Consider the following 5,827-nt stretch of genomic DNA (forward strand, 5'->3'; position numbering starts at 1 on the left):
GTTCCCATCACAATCGAAGTTGTTGTCCAGTCACCATATGTATGGGTTCAAACAGTTTATGATTTCTGTGGTATATTAGGGGTCCTTCCCCTGCGTGTTAATCTTCACACACTTGGTTGGCATGTCACTTTGATCCCTAATGATCAAACGGTGCAGCCTTACTGGCGGGGCACGGCACGCTCCCCAGACACCCAGGTCAGTTCAGCTATACACAGGCGGCATATCGATCTCTCACGATCGGCGAGACAGCCTTACGGGGTGTAACACCTACCCCGGACACTGAATACAAAAAGCACACCATATACATAGTATCTTTACACATACACAACATATGGGTTTTACACATACAAAATGTGTTTACAGGGCTGTTTTACAGTACTTAATATACCACACTATCACTATACTTTACACATAACTGTTGTCTGAACGTCATTATTACCCCATCATACTAGCTTAGGGACATTCTAAATGCTTTCATTGTGATTTCACATGACATTCTAAATGCTTTCATTGTGATTTCATTATAAATCACAATTCTTTCACATTCCAAACTTCAACAATAATATTGCACATATTTCATCTAAGTTAAGGTTACAAAATATAAGGTGAAAGCTAAACCTCAATACATACATAAACTATTCAATCAAAAGATAACACAAAATCATAATACTCACACCAGCTGAATATATAGGGAAAACAGTCAACCTCACACACATACACTTTCCAACTGGTTGCCAACTCACAATCTTCAAATCAAACCTTATATACCCCCCAAGCTACATGATTGACCCCAAGCCTACTACCCAGCCACATACAATAGTCTTTCCTACTGCACACCTCAGATCCGAACAATAGCTCAACGCTTGCATCACTGCCCTCGCTCACAAGTCCTCACTCCACACTTATCACCCTTCAAATTTAACACTCAACATATACTGTATACATTATAATAATTGTGATCTTGACAATACCTTCCCCCTTAGATAACTGTTTAGGAAACAGTTATACCACTCACAAGATCACATGAACTATGTACAGTTGCCTGCCTCTACATCACAGAGTATACATTTGTGAACATAATTCACAAGGCATAAATCGCTTATGGTGGACATCGACTCAGCATGTCAGCACCAACATTCTCAGAACCTTTCACCGCACATATCAGGAATCGGTATGGTTGTAATGCTAAGGCTCACCTCATGACTCGGCCGTTTGTCAGCTTAGCTTCACTCATCCATACAAGAGGCTGATGATCAGTTTCTAAAACAAACTCCCTCCCATACAAATATCTCGTCAACTTTTGTACTGCCCACACTATTGCTAAACACTCTTTCTCAATAGTGGAGTAAGCTGTCTCTCTTTTCAGCAGCTTTCTACTCACAAACATTATGGGAAACTTCTCATTCTCATGCTCCTGCAACAATATTCCACCTATCCCTACATCAGAAGCATCTGTGCGTACTAAGAATGGTTTGTGCAAATCTGGAAGCCGTAAAATTGGAAAAGTTGACAAATACTTCTTCAGTGACTGAAAAGCATTCTCTTGAGATTCTGTCCATTCAACTTTATTTGACTTACCTTTTTTGTCAAATCAGTGAGTGGTGCTGCAATTGCTGCAAAGTTAGGAATGAACTTCCTATAATAACCAGTAAGTCCTATCAGGGCTCTTACCTGTTTCTTCGTCTCTGGTCGGGCCAGATTCAGAATCTTGTCTAAATTGTGTGGCTTTGGAGCTAGCTGACCTTCCCCAACAGTGTGACCTAGGAATTCCAAATGTGTATACCCTATCTTTACCTTGGAAGGGCGTGCTGTCAAATGATGCTGCCTGAGATGATCAAACACCATTCTGAGACTATGTTTGTGGTTCTCCCAGTCCTCTGTTCCTTCTATGATGTCATCAACATAATTATCAACATTGGGAATATCTTTTAGGACTTTTCTCATCAACCGCGAAAAAACTGCTGGAGCATTCACAACCCCAAATGGCATAACCTTCCATTGATACAGCCCATCAGGGGTGATAAAAGCAGTATACTTTTTGCTCCCTTCCTCCATGGGAATTTGCCAGTAAGCTTTACTAATATCAATTTTGGTCAGATATTTGCACTTACTCAACTTGCTGAATACAGCCTCGGCCAATGGAATAGGTTCCGGATCAAATACTGATATCTGATTTAACTTTCTGAAATCGGTACAGAAACGGTAACTGTCGTCAGGCTTTTTGATTAGTACCACAGGGGCAGCATAAGGAGACTCTGATGGTTCTATCACATCCATACTTAACATGGATTCTACTTCTCTAGCAACCACCTCCCGCATATGATGGGGCAGACTGTAGGGCTTGGACCTTATCGGTTCAGTAAAAGTTAACTTGATTTTGTATTCTATAGAGTCTGTCCTACCAGGTAAATATGTGAGCACATCTTGATATTCAGCAACTAGCTCTCTCACATCTTGTTTCTGCTCTGGTGTCAAATCCGGAGAAATGTCCACGTCCAAATATGTTTCTTTAGCAGTAAGAGGAATTGTCATGACATCCAACTGATCTGAATCTGAGTTAGCCTCGTCCACTGGTTCTTGAACATCAACTAACCCTGCTCCTACATACTGTAAGCTGGTGATACTTACATCACACATGATTGTATTCACAGCAATTTCCCGGTCAACATACTTCTTTAATAAATTTGCATGGTAAGTTTTCAACTTATCCCCGACTCTCACTCGATAATTGCCAATACCAAACCGTTCCTCAATGATGTATGGGCCTTTCCACTGTAGCAATAATTTGTTCTGATTGGTTGGCAACAATACCAATACCTTGTCACCGGGAACCATCTTTCTATCTTTTGACCTGGCATTGTAATATTTCTGATACCTTCCAGACGCTTTCTTAAGTTCTTGATGCGCTAAACGCATGGTATCTTCAATCCTGTTTTGGAGATCTACCATATATTCATAAGTAGTCCTGACCTCATTATTTTCAATGTCTTTAGTCCACAATTCATGTAAAATTTGTACTGGACCTCTAATCTTCCTGCCATACAATAGGTCAAAAGGAGCAAAACCGAGACTCTCTTGGGGTACCTCTCTATAAGCAAACAGAAGTGCAGGTATATACCTATCCCAATCTTGAGGACGTTCAGCACTTAGCCTTTTCAACATGGTTTTCAAAGTGCCATTGAATCGCTCAACGAGGCCATTACACATGGGGTGATATGGTGTAGTGGTCAACTGTTTCAATGATAACAAGCGGCTAACTTCTTTCATTACCGCAGAGGTAAATTGGGAACCCATGTCTGTCAATATTTCCTTAGGGACACCAACTCTACGAAATATCTCCAACAATGCTTCTGCCACATACTCGGTCTCAATCCTAGGCAATGCTACTGCTTCAGGATATCTAGTTGCATAATCTACAACTGTTAAAATATATCTATTGCCTCTATCTGTAACTGGGTATATTGGGCCAATCAGATCCACTGCTACTCTCTCAAAAGGTGTCTCAATCAATGGCATTGTACCTAACGGGATTTTGCTGACCTTCCCCCTGGGTGTAGTACGCTGACAAATATCACAGGATATGCAGTAACGTCTATCATCCCCCTGTACACCAGGCCAGTAAAACTGTGAGGTCACTCTATCCAAAGTCTTCTTGCTACCCATATGACCACCCATCAGTGCCTCATGAGATACTCTCAGAACATCCTTTCTCAAACTTATAGGTACAACTGCTTGTACAACTGGTTTACTGTTATTGACTTTAGCAGAAACATGCCTTCTGTACAACAAGCCATGATCAATGAAGTAACCAGACGTACCATGAGTAGTGTTTCTGACCTTATTCTCTTCCGCCAATTTCCACATTTTATTCAAACTCTCATCCTGCTTCTGCATTTCCATAAACTCATTTCTACTCAAAGAAACACCTACTGACTCCGTAGTCTTCATGGGGATTTTACTTTCTTCTCTCACCCTTTTCTGACCTCTGGTTTCTACTGCTAAAACTGGTTCTGTGAGTTTTGGGAAGGGATTATCAGGGGCTCTAACTCCAGGAATATTACCCAAGATCAAATCACACAAAGGAGTCTCAAGACACGCGGCTTTAACAGTACCTCTGTAAAACGGAGTATCAATGGTAATCCAGGCTACTGGGATTACAACTGCTCTACTATCTGCCATGACACACGTCTGGGTATCTGAGGTAAGATGCTGTTTATCCACTAAAGCTTTCCTCACAATAACTCCACTACAACCAGTATCTCGTAACACTTGCACGGTGTGATCAAACACTTTACCTTGACAAATGGGCATTATTCCACACATCCCACACATTGTGCCTGAAGTTACCTTTCCCACATTATTATCTGAGATCTTATTCTCCTCCACACGTGCACCCCCTTGATCGTCATTTATGTAACCATCCTGTACCATCCCGACAGAGTCCTCTTGGCAAATACTAGCAACCTTCATACCTTTTGCGTGAGGTTTAGAACATCGAGACGCCATGTGACCTACCTCACCACAAGCATAACATTTCCTCTGATTTATAGGAACAAATTTATTAGATTCTCTTCTGTCATCTGTGTTCTTAACTTTTCTACTGTCCTCATAACCTTTCTCCTTACTTCTATCTGGGTGAACATATTTGTTACTCTTGCTATACAAAGGATTCTGAAACTTGCTACATCCTGTGCCACGTGCTTCAACAAACTGTTCAGCAAGTTTAGCCATTTCCATGGCTGTCTTAGGCGTTCTTTCCCTCAGAAATATGCTCAAATCTCTCCCTGTACTATTAAGAATTTGTTCCCGCAGTAGGAGATCCCTTACTCCCTCAAAAGTCTTCTCCGTGCAACTTAACTCTATCCACCTGGTGAAATAATTCTCGATTCTCACCACAAACTGAGAAAATGTCTCACCTGTTTCAATCTTAGCTGTCCTGAAACGTTGATGGAATCCATCCTCTGTCATATCATACCTCTTCAACAGAGCTGCCTTCACTTCCTCATATTTCTCAACATCATTTTGATCTAACCGGGAGTAAACTTCTAACGCCTAACCTTTCAGAAGTGTACTCAAATAAGCTGCCCACTGAGACTCTGGCCATGCCTGCGTCCTAGCTATACGCTCAAATCTTTGCAAATAGGCATCAATGTTATCTTTGTGATCTTCAAAAGGAGTCATTTTAGGCATTTTAGGCTTACCTGAGAGAGAAGGAGTACCATTCTCTGGAACCTCACTCATACTATTTTCTTTCTTTATTTTCTCCAATTCTACTCTTTCCTTCATTTCTATTTGAGCTTTTTCTTTCTCTAACTCAAAATGTAGTCTTACTTTCTCTTTCTCTGCTTATATTCTGGCCTTCTCTACCTCCATTCTCCCCCTTTCTTTCTCTCTCTCCAACTTAGCCTTCTCCAACTCCTGCTCGAACTTTTTAGCTTCCCGTGCATTCGCTCTCTCCTCTCTTTCTCTTTCTGCCTGCTCTTTCGCAAGCTGAATGTCAATCTGTTCTTTAACAAACAACTGTAAATCCTTTCCCGCATAACCTAAACTTTCACCAAAATCAACAATCTTCTGTAAGTCCATGGTGACAAACAAAACCCCAGTCCCCAGTAATAACAAAACTGTCACTAAAATCTGACTTCCCATGTACCCATCGGTTACGTTTCCTTAAAAAGGTGCACTATTTCACAATTCACTGCCGAGTTAATACAGGGGCTCGAACACCTTAGAGCCAACCGAGAGCCAACACATGGCTGAAAGCCGAGAAAGGTTGAATATATCTCAAGTCCACAAGATTATCACTTATGGTCCAAACAAGTTTTACTCA

General features: G+C 41.2%; 1 pseudogene; it reads right to left on the minus strand.

Annotated features, from left to right (window-relative positions):
- Positions 1-1,192: 1,192 nt before the first annotated feature.
- On the minus strand, positions 1,193-5,583 carry LOC137282117 (uncharacterized; annotated as a pseudogene).
- Between the last annotated feature and the right edge of the window lie 244 nt (positions 5,584-5,827).

This window comes from Haliotis asinina, chromosome 4 (genome assembly GCF_037392515.1).
Source record: "Haliotis asinina isolate JCU_RB_2024 chromosome 4, JCU_Hal_asi_v2, whole genome shotgun sequence".
Classification (NCBI taxonomy): domain Eukaryota; kingdom Metazoa; phylum Mollusca; class Gastropoda; order Lepetellida; family Haliotidae; genus Haliotis; species Haliotis asinina.